This window comes from Aegilops tauschii, chromosome 7 (genome assembly GCF_002575655.3).
Source record: "Aegilops tauschii subsp. strangulata cultivar AL8/78 chromosome 7, Aet v6.0, whole genome shotgun sequence".
Classification (NCBI taxonomy): Eukaryota; Viridiplantae; Streptophyta; class Magnoliopsida; order Poales; family Poaceae; genus Aegilops; species Aegilops tauschii.
This window is the reverse complement of record NC_053041.3, coordinates 354,329,796-354,342,228: the sequence shown is the minus strand read 5'-3', so window position 1 is coordinate 354,342,228 and position 12,433 is coordinate 354,329,796.

The window sequence follows — 12,433 nt, the reverse complement described above, 5'->3', positions numbered from 1 at the left end:
TGCCCCTTCTGGATTATCACTACTGTAATATCCCTCCTCCAACAAAACTTCATCCTCCATCACAGAATTCAGCTTTTGTTTACCTAGATTTTTGCTTTCTTGTGTGCAAAAACCACTAGCTTCAACATTGGTACTACTACTGCACTGACTATTAAAAACAACCCCTTGGTCATCAACAGCAAGCACAGCTGGCTCACTGAAATCATACACAACTGGTGGTGCATAAAGAATGGTCTGTAATTTAGCATTTCTCTGAATTGCAGCACTGTCAGTGGCTGTTGCTCTAACTAACAGATTCAAAACTAAAGTATGCTCATGCTGCTTCTTAATTTGTTGCAATTTAATGTTTGTGTCAATCAAGTCTAGGCCATGCTCTCTCTGCTCTCCTATGCATGTGTTCTCCATGTGATACAATTAATCAGAGAATGTAAATCCTTGTGTATGCAACAGTGCATACAGATTGAGAAAAGTGACATCAGAACTGCATATCTTCCTATCCAAATTATGTAGGGCATCAAAGTGAATCCTAACATCCAAGATAGCCTCCTCCACACTACAAGTGCCAGCAAATTTGGACATTTTCATTAACACTAACCCTAGCCCCAAATTGGAAGAAAGAACAGAGGAAAGGGAGGAGGACTTACAGCACCCCACCACATCCATGGGTCCAGTGATGGCTCGTCAAAGGGGTGGCGACCCAGATCTCTGCCATCCACAGGCGCTGCTCCATGGTCAGCGGGGCCTCCTCCATTTCTTCCTCGCCGCTCGAGTAGTACGATGAACTGTCGCCGTCGCCCTCGGCCAATCCTGGGTGCGCATCGGCCCCGAGGCCAGGAAGATCTCCATACCCGCCCACACCGCCACCGCTGCTCGAGCCGCCGCCTACACCGCCGCCGCCCGGGTTCGCCGTCGCCATTGACACAGAGGAGCACGGGGAGGAGAGGGAGAGGGGAATGAGAGTTAGCGTTCGAACCGGCGGCTCGGTTCGACCTAGCCCGTTAGGTCGGCCTCGTCCTAGTCAGCGACCCGTCCACGCGCCGATTCGGCCCGTGTGTCACCTGACATGTGGGCCCGACCTGTCGGATACGCGGTCAATACGCGCTTATACGGCTTTCAGTCCGTTATGCACCACTTAGGCCCTGAGTTAGTACTGAACTGCGACATGCACGAGTAGTGGTACTGATTCGTGAGTAGGTGTGCAAGTGTGGTACCAACGTGCAATTAACTCTTTTACACTAGACTAGTTAACTGTCAGTGTTACCAGGGAGACATGACACGTTCTACCGCTTCTATCAAGCCAACTCTAAAGCGCGACCCAAACAAACGTTCATTTTGTCTGAATTTCGTCCGTATAAAGATGGCAATGGAACAATGTCCGTCCAATTTTCTATGATGTGCTGGTCGTGCGCTTAATGCGCGGCTAATATGGTCCACGGCTGTATGTATAATTTTTTTACCATTATATTTCTTTATTTCATCAACGAAAACAAGAATCACCAATTCTTTGCTAGAAGGCAAGACCAAAAAAATAAGAATCACAATTAGATATTTTAAAAGATATTCAATTTTTATAAATGTTCCCACTAATTGGATTAATATCTTATCTATGTCTCCATTGTTGATCTGCGACTTCTCAAGCTTGCACACTTCTTTCTTCTTCGATTCTAAAGAAGTAGGCGTTGCTTCACGTATAATATCATCTCTAGTCTCATCTCTGGCCTCTATTCTAGCTAGGAGTGCACGAGCATCTACCAATTTTCGTGCTATCAATAGATCGATGTATTCTTCTTCCCAATACCAAGACTTGCATCCATCCTACACACAAGTTCGAGTATAAGCTGTCGAACATGGGCCGAATCCGGGAGCAGAACCGAATCAAAAGAAGCATGCACCTTATCTTTTTTGCACTTGATGAACACCCATTCAGGATGTTCCGGTGTGGTCAAAACGAGGCGCACGGCCTGTCGCGGGCAGCCATCGCACTTTATGAGCGACAATGGATAATCGACTAGCCGTTGGGCCAGGTCCGAGCCCGGACGGAGGCCGACCGTGTCTTTACCGGCGAACCGCCGATGGTATAGATCCGAGCGGCCAGAGGTGGATTCAGGACCTGCATGCGACGCGCAGGCGTTGCCATGGTTGTGCGATCCATTATCCGGCCAATCCATGGTAAGACGCAACCGCAGGCGGACGGATGCGCCAAATCCCGTGGTCGTAGATATAGCAGTTGACCACCGGCGCCGAGGTGAGAAAGGCACAGATCCGGCCATCGTGCTGTGGTCAGTTGGGCTAGCCGGTGAGGCGGCCAAGAAATGGCGGCGAGGGCTATGGCGGGGGTGGGGGTGGGGGCGAGGGGCGAGAAGAAAAAGGGTCAATTGTGTCCCCGACGGGCGGGCCAGGGAAGGACAAGGGCACGTGTCGCGCCCGTCCGCCCTTCTATTTCGACGCAAACACGGCTCAAATTTGGGCCGAAAATGAGTCAAAAGCGGACAGAAAATAGATGTAGCGATTCGACCTCACACGGTCAAATCTCTTTGTATAAGTGTCATCCCTGGATCGGTAATGCTGACACACACAGTACTTGAAGGATTTATAACAGAGTGCAATCACACACTTATTACATCGAATGTCTCAAAACATAACTTATTACAATAATATGGCTTAAGGCCAACTAAATAAGATAACTGCGGAAGCATCGAAGGTAAATGAGTCCATCAACTCCAACGGCATAGCTGAGTGCACAGCAACGACCTAGCGCACCTTACTCTTCGTCTGAAAAGTCTGCAACATAATACGTTGTAGCCCGAAACGGGTCAACACATGAAATATGCTGGCAAAATAACACTGTAGAGCAATGAACAAGATAAATGCTAACACTACATGCATATATGGCTGGTGGAGGCTCTACGGTTATTTTGTTTTTGCGACAAGCCATTTTTTTCCTACAGCAAAGGAAATATATTTTGTTTAACTATCATGTTGGTTGATAAATATTGAGAATGGAAACCCCATCTCAATCCCAAAATTAAATAGTTAACAACCCAACAAATTAATTTAGAATGATGAGATCAAATCAATAATTAAAGTATCAGATACTCGAGATGTCCATAACCGGGGACACGGCTAACCATGATTAGTTCGTACACTCTGCAGAGGTTTGCGCACTTTTCCCCACAAGACTCGATCTCCTCCGTTGATTTTCTCGCACTACATGGTGTTTGAGAAACGGATGACCAAGACACAGTCTTTCAGAAGCATTAACTCTTTCGATGGGTAGACGGTACCACCTACGTCCCCTACATCTGCTAGTCTACCACTGAAAGAGGTCACACAACATACTCAACTATGCCAGAGCCCATAATGGTTGTGCTGCACATGGAAGTTTCTATCATGAATAATCTTATGATCCCTTTAAGCCTAGGTGGCAAACCATAGGATGATCACACGGATTCCCCGGGATCTCCTTGGACAACACTGGATTCCCCAGGTGCCCACAAACAATCCACCCAGATGTGTGTTAAAGTAGCCACCTTAAATAAACCCTTAGTTAACATTAATCTCTCACATCTGTCACGAATCACTCAAACCAATCCACGTCTATGAGCATAGCATAGCAATATAGCATAACGTAGAAGTAACTCCCAGGGTTTGAATAAAAAGGGCAATAGGTACTACCTCAACTACTACTTCCCAATACCCACATGTTATCAATCCTACTCATGCAATGTTTGAGGGTTGAAACTAATGCATAGAAACTGGGTAATAAAGGGATATGATCAAAGTGTTACTTGCCTTGCTGACGATCTGCAAACCCTAGAGACTCGTAGTAGCACGCTTCACACTCCAGAAATTCTATCGCAAACAAACAATAGCATACATAAACACTCAAGCATAGATGTAAGGGTAAAACTCAGATGAGAAAAAAAGTAAATCTGAAAGTTCAACTGAAGAGCTTTGATTTGCAAAAAGAATCAATCGAATCAGAGCTACGGAACTGAAACTACGTTCAAAAGAAGTTCGAATTCAAATCTGCTTGAAACCAAATTTTAGATTGTCAAAACCATGTTCAAGTTGATTAACTGGAAAGAGGGGTTCGAGATGAAGATTTTGGCGTTGGTTTCACTGGATTTGGACGAACGGTTAAAAACTTACGAGGGTTTCAAGATCAAGGGCTAATCTGCGATAAAAGTAATCGCGGATAGGTCACTGGCGAAAAAAAGAAAAAGAAAAGTCTATCGGACGGACGTCCGCTAACAAAGACAAACGAACGAATTCGTCCATTATAAGAACTAAACGAACGAACGCTCGCAAAATAGATCTAACCGAAGAAAAACATATCTTAAAAAAACCTAATTAGATCTAGGGTTTACCGAAATAAACCGATGAAAACCGGACAAAACCGGTCGGCGGCGGCGGATCCGGACGGCGGGGGGCTAGGCGGGGCTCCGACGGCGCCGGCGTGCGGCGGCGCAGCAACAGCAGCAGCGGGCGGCGGCGCGGGCTGCAGCGGCGGCGGCTTGGGACGGGGTGGAGAGGGGCGGCGGCGATGGCTACTTATAGGAGGGGGAGGCCTAGGCTTGCGGGAGGGGGCGCGGGCGGCGGTGTCCAGGCGGGACACGGCGGCGTGCGGCGGCGCAGCTCGGGACTCTGTCCCGAGTCGAAGAGGGAGGCGGCGGCGCGCTGGGCCGGCCTGCTCGGCTGGGCCGTTGGCCTAGTCGGGCGAAACTTTTTTTTTAAATATAAGTCCGCCGAAAGAAAATCCTAATAAAATAAAATAAATTCTAAAAATGCCAAAAACAATTTTCACCGTCTAAATATTTTTTTTAGAACAAAGTGAACATTTTTCTGGCCTAAGAATGCAATTTAAAAAATGCATATTTTTTTTCTAATTCAAATAAATTAGCAATAAAAAAGCAAATAAAATATTTATTTGATTTTAACATTTTTCGTCCAATATTTATTTTATTTTGGAGAAGTCATTTTATCTCCTCTCATTTATTTTTAATATTGGAAATACTTTGGAGAAATTCAAATTAAAATCAAAATGATCCTTTCTTTCAAATTTGAGAAATTCAAATATGATTTTTTTGTGAAATCCCCAACTCTCTCCGTGGGTCCTTGAGTTGCTTAAGATTTCTAGGATCACAACAAAAATGCAAATAAAATATGATATGCATATGATGACCTATCTATAACATCCAAATTGAAAATTGGGATGTTACAAACCTACCCCCTTAAGATGAATCTCGCCCTCGAGATTCGGGTTGGCTAGAAAATAGGTGTGGGTGGTCTTTCCGTAGGTCTTCCTCTCGTTCCCAGGTGGCTTCATCCTCGGTATGGTGGCTCCACTGAACTTTGCAAAACTTGATAACCTTGATGCGTGTGACTCGGCTGGCAAACTCGAGAATCTTGACGGGTTTCTCCTCGTAGGTCAGATCACTGTCCAACTGAATTGCTTTAGGGGCACTGTATCTCTCAGAGGAATATCGGCCATCTCTGCATGACACTTCTTCAACTGGGAAACGTGAAACACATCATGAACTCCTAACAGTCCTTCGGGTAACTCCAACTTGTAGGCCACTTCTCCCATACGCTCCAAAACTCGGTATGGTCCTACAAATCTCGGGGCTAAATTTCCCTTAACTCCAAATCGTTTAACTCCTCGGAGTGGTGACACACGAAGATATGCTCTACCTTCTCTTCAGATTCCTTGATCAAATCTGGTCCAAACAACTGGCGGTCTCCAACTTCATCCCACATTAACGGTGTCCTGCACCTCCTTCCATACAAGGCTTCGAAAGGGGCCATCTTCAGACTGGCTTGATAACTGTTGTTGTATGAGAACTCTGCGTAAGGCAGATTATCATCCCAACTAGATCCATAATCTAGCGCACAAGCTCTCAACATGTCCTCCAGAATCTGATTGACTCTCTCGATCTATCCATCTGTCTACTGATGAAAGGCTGTACTGAACTCTAGCCTGGTGCCCAAAATCTGGTGCAGCTGATTCCAAAACTTCGAGGTAAATTGTGTTCCTCTATCTGATACGATGGTCCTCGGAACTCCGTGCAGACATACGATCCTAGTCATATATATATTGGCCAACTTCACACTCGTATAGGTGGTTTTCACTGGGATAAAGTGAGCCACTTTGGTCAAACGATCCACTACTACCCAGATAGAATCATATCCCGATCGGGTTCTGGGTAATCCGGTGATAAAATCCATGCCAAGTTTGTCCCACTTCCATTCGGGTATCGGCATAGGCTGCAGTAATCCTGCTGGCTTCTGATGTTCTGCCTTCACTCTCTGACATACATCACATACTGCTACATACTCTGCAATATCCTTCTTCATACCAGTCCACCAGAAACGCTCCTTCAAATCCAAATACATCTTGGTGTTCCCGGGGTGCATCGAGTATGGCGAGTCATGAGCTTCCTGAAGTATTAACTTCCTGATCTCGGCATTATTGGGTACGTATACACGGTCCTCAAACCATAAAGTCTCGTGCTCATCGTCACGAAAACCCTTGGCTTTTCCTTTGCTCATTTTCTCCTTTATCACAGCAATTTCTTTGTCATCCTTCTGAGCTTCTCGAATCTTTCCCAATAATGTTGACTGAACCTCCATTGCTGCAACAAAACCTCTAGGAACTATCTCCAAATGAAGCTCCCTGAGATCTTCGGCCAACTCCTTTGGTAATCCTCCGCTTACGAGGGTATTGAGATAACTCTTCCAGCTCAAAGCGTCTGCTACGACATTGGCCTTTCCTGGATGATAATGCAACTTCATATCATAATCCTTTATAAGCTCCAACCGTCTCCTCCCCCAGAGATTTAGCTCCTTCTGCGTGAAAATGTACTTCAAACTCTTGTGATCCATGTACACATCACAATGGTTTCCTATAAGAAAATGTCTCCAGGTCTTGAGCGCATGCACTACGGCTGCTAACTCCAAATCATGCGTGGCATAATTCAACTCATGCGGTCGAAGCTGACGTGAGGCATATGAAACAACCCTTCCGTCTTGCATAAGTACACCTCCAGGTCCTAAGCGAGAAGCGTCGCAATACACTTGGAAATCCTTGCGTATATCCGGCAGAATCATCACTGGGGCTGTAACCAAACATTTCTTCAACTCCTGAAAACTTGTCTCACATTCATCTGTCCATTTAAACTTAGTGTCCTTCTTCAACAACTCCATCATGGGCTTCGCAATCTTGGAAAAAAATTCAATGAATCTCCGATAATATCCCGCGAGTCCTAGAAAACTGCGGATCTCTCCAACTGAGGTGGGTGCCAACCACTCAGTGACTGACTGAACCTTGGTAGGGTCTACTGCTATACCCTCTCCTGATATAACATGTCCAAGAAATCCAACTTCTTTCAACCAAAACTCACATTTGCTGAACTTGGCATAAAGCTGATGTTCCCTGAGCTTCTCGAGAACTAAACACAAATGCTCCTTGTGTTCCTTTTCATTTTTCGAGTATACCAAAATATCATCAATGAACACCACCACAAACTTATCCAAGAACACCATGAACACCTTGTTCATCATATTCATGAAATAGGCCGGGCATTAGTCAATCCAAAAGACATAACCATGTACTCATATAGCCCATACCTGGTGGTAAAAGCTGTCTTAGGTATATCCTGTTCCCGAATCTTCAGCTGGTGGTAACCTGATCGCAGATCGATCTTGGAGAATACTTTAGCTCCTTACAACTAGTCAAACAAATCATTGATCATCGGTAATGGGTACTTGTTCTTGATCGTCACTTCATTCAACGCACGATAATCAACAACCATCCTCAAAGATCCGTCCTTCTTCCCAACCAAGATCACTGGGGCTCCCCACGGTGATGAGCTTGGTCGAATGTAACCTTTCTCCAATAACTCCTTAATCTGCTTCTTAATTTCCTCCAGATCATTTGCGGGCATCCGGTATGGCCTCTTCGATATTGGTCCGGTGCCTGGCAACAACTCTATCAAAAAATCTATATCACGATCTGGTGGCATGCTTGGTAGCTCCTCTGGAAATACATCCGGGTAATCCTTCACAACAGGCACTTCCTCTTGAACAACTCCCGGGAGAGAATTTACTTGAGTCCTCCTTGGCGCATGCCTGGATACATACTTGATCCTCTTTCCCTCCTGGGTGGTGAGAAGTATCGATTTACTAGCACAGTCAATGTTTCCTCCATACTTCGATAGCCAATCCATGCCTAGTATTATATCCAATCCTTGTGACTCCAAAATTATTAGATCCGAGGGAAACATGTGGCTACCAATGGTTAAGGGTAACCGATCACACCATCGGCTGGCCATATACTCTGCACTTGGCGAGCTTACTAACATGGGTGACCTAAGGGCTAAGGTGGGTAACTTAAACTTGTCCATGAGTCCCCTTGATATGTATGAATGCGATGCACCAGTATCAAAAAGAACAAGAGCGGTAAATGACTTAACCAAAAACTTACCAGTCACTGCGTCAGGCTGATCTTCAACCTCCTCCACATTGATGTGGTTCACCTGACCTCTGGTGAAGGGATTGGGCTTCTTCCCAGAGCTTCCATTGACGTTGCCATTCTTCAACTCAGAACAATCGTTGGCGTAGTGCCCAGTCTTCCCGCACTTGTAGCAGGTGACATGACTCAGATCCTTCTTAGTGGGGGTTGCTGGGTTGGAACAGTTCTGGTTACTGCTTGCTCCATTCCCATTTCCATTCTTGGGGCCACTGTGGTTATGCGAACTTCCTCCATTGTGAGTGTGGCCTCCATGGTTATGGGTACATCCTCCCGAGTTCGGGGTAAATCGGGGCTTCTGTGATGCTCCAGAATTGTACTTCCCTTGTCCATACTTCCTTTTGCGGCTCTCTATCTACTGCTGCTTCCCTTCAATCATAAGAGCCTGGTCTACCAAGTCCTGGTAGTTAGCAAATGTTGCCACCATCAACTGCATACTCAGCTCATCATTCAATCCTTCCATAAACTTCTCCTGCTTCGCGGCATCTATGGCCACATCATCTGGGGCATAGAGAGCTAACTTACTGAACTCATCCACGTACTGCCCCACAGTACGATTTCCCTGGCGTAAGTTGCGAAACTCACGCTTCTTCATGCTCATAGCTCCAGTTGAGACATGTGCAGTGTGGAATGCCTACTGAAACTGATCTCAAGTGACATTGGCTATAGGGAAAGTGGTTGTGTAATTCTCCCACCATGAGGCTACGGGTCCATCCAGTTGGTGTGCGACAAAACGCACCTTCTCAGCATATGTGCAACCTGCGGTGGTCAACTCCCTTCCAATCCTGCGGAGCCAGTCATCAGCAACTATCGGCTCGGTGCTACTGGAAAATACCGGCGGATTCAACCTCAGAAAACGGGCTAAGTTATCAACTGGAGGTGGTGGCGGTGGGTTGTTGTTGTTATTGTTGTTGTTGTTGTTGTTGTTGTTGTTGTTGCCTTGGTTCTGGACTAGCAACTGCATCAAGGCATTATGTTGTTGGATCAACTGAGTGAGCTCCAGTGGGAAGACAAATCCGGTGTCACGTCTCGGAGGCATCTGATAGGTTTAGAGGGAAGAGATTAGAATAGAATGGGGTCTAAAGAGAAATCACTACCCATATGCACATGAGACAAACACAATCATATCACATCACTCAATTCAAACAAGGGCATACAATCGATCTAGCTACCGTTACAAAATACTCGGACTACTACTATATACATAGGGGAATACTACTAATAATATGGTGGTCAACTAGAAAATTTGATTGGTGGAAGACTCCATGATATCTGCTCCAGCTTCATCTTCGTAATCATCATCACTACTGTCGGGGTCGGTGTCGGTGTCGTCGATGATGATGTAGTCCTCGGGATGGTCGTCATCTCCTCCTGGCGCGGGGTCTCCCATGAATACTCCTAGCTTCCTCGTCAGGTCCTCATTCTTTTCCACTAGCACTACGATTTCCTCCTCATAACCGTCGCATGTAGACTTGAGTTCCTCTTCAAGCTCCATGTTCCTAGTCATCACCTTCTTCAGATCTATCATGCTTGCGCACATTTGGTTCTCCTGGCGACAAATGTGCTGGTTTAACTCCTGGATGAAAGCTGCAATGGACCTGTCCTTCCTGGTGCTGATCATCTCCCATTGCTCATCTCGGCGCCCACATATCTGATAGATGGTGTCCTTAAGATCCTTGTGATAAATTTCGCCGATGCGTCCCATGGCGATGTGAGCTGCCATGCTCTTTCCTAGACTCCAGGTTGGTGCATCAAAGGAAAACTCTATGGGCTCAGTAACTGGCGTGAATGTCCTCCCTGGAATATGAACTCGAATCATCCAACGCTCCTCTTCTGGTAGAGTGGTGGTGTAGGTCCCGGTGAAGCTTGGTATTCCGATGTTCAGGTACCTAGTGACTTCCTTCAAGTGTCGTCCAAAAGGAGTGTCTTCATCCGGTTGGGCAAACTTGTTCCTTGGGTCCGCCATCTATAGTGTGGAAAATGGAGAGGAGTCAGAAATGAGTAGAGAAGAGAATCCTATGGCTTTTCTTAGTGGTCGCGTCCTACAGTCAGCGTGTGCTCTGATACCATCTTGTAGCAATCCGACCTCAGACGATCAAATCTCTGTGTATAAGTGTCATCCCTGGATCGGTAATGCTGACACACAATACTTGAAGGATTTATAACAGAGTGCAATCACACACTTATTACATCGAATGTCTCAAAAGAGAACTCGTTACAATAATATGGCTTAAGGCCAACTAAATAAGATAACTGCGGTAGCATTGAAGGTAAATGAGTCCATCAACTCCAACGGCATAGCTGAGTGCACGACAACGACCTAGCGCACCTTACTCTTCGTCTGAAAAGTCTGCAACATAATACGTTGCAGCCCGAAACGGGTCATGGAATATGCTGGCAAAATAACATTGTAGAGCAATGAACAAGATAAATGCTAACACTACATGCATATATGGCTGGTGGAGGCTCTACGGTTATCATGTTTTTGCGAAAAGCCAATTTTCCCCTACAACAAAGGAATATATTTTGTTTAACTATCATGGTGGTTGATAAATATTGAGAATGGAAACCCCATCTCAATCCCAAAATTAAATAGTTAACAACCCAACAAATTAATTTAGAATGATAAGATTAAATCAATAATTCAAGTACCAGATACTCAAGATGTCCATAACCGGGGACACGGCTAACCATGATTAGTTTGTACACTCTGCAGAGGTTTGCGCACTTTTCCCCACAAGACTCGATCTCCTCCGTTGGTTTTCTCTCACTACATGGTGTTTGAGAAACGGATGACTGAGACACAGTCTTTCAGAAGCATTAACTCTTTCGATGGGTAGACCATACCACCTACGTCCCCTACATCTGCTAGTCTACCACTGAAAGAGGTCACACAACATATTCAACTATGCCAGAGCCCATAATGGCTTGTGGCTGCACACGGAAGTTTCTAGCATGAATAATCTTATGATCCCTTTGAGCCTGGGTGGCGAACCATAGGATGATCACACGGATTCCCCAGGATCTCCTTGGACAACACTGGATTCCCCAGGTGCCCACAAACAATCCACCCAGATGTGTGTTAAAGTAGCCACCTTAAATAAACCCTTAGTTAACATTAATCTCTCACATCTGTCGTGAATCACTCAAACCAATCCACGTCTACGAGCATAGCATAGCAATATAGCATAACGTAGAAGTAACTCCCAGGGTTTGAATAAAAAGGGCAATAGGTACTACCTCAACTACTACTTCCCAATACCCACATGTTATCAATCCTACTCATACAATGTTTTAGGGTTGAAACTAAAGCATAAAAACTGGGTAATAAAGGGATATGATCAAAGTGTTACTTGCCTTGCTGACGATCTGCAAACCCTAGAGACTCGTAGTAGCATGCTTCGCACTCCGGAAATTCTATCGCAAACAAACAATAGGATACATAAGCACTCAAGCATAGATGCAAGGGTAGAACTCAGATGAGAAAAAATCAAATCTGAAATTTCAACTGAAGAGCTTCGATTTGCAAAAGGAATCAATCGAATCGGAGCTACGGAACTAAAACTAAGTTCAAAAGAAGTTCAAATTCAAATCTGCTTGAAACCAAATTTTAAATTGTCAAAACCATGTTCATGTTGATTAACTGGAAAGAGGGGTTCGAGACGAAGATTTTGGCGTTGGTTTCATTGGATTTGGACGAACGGTTAAAAAGTTACGAGGGTTTGAAGATCATGGGCTAATGTGTGATAAAAATAATTGCGGACAGGTCCCTGGTGAAAAAAATAGAAAAAGAAAAATCTATCGGACGGACGTCCGCTAATAGAGAGAAACGAACAAATTCGTTCGTTATAAGAACTAAACGAACGAACGCTCGCAGAATAGATCTAACCGAAGAAAAACCGA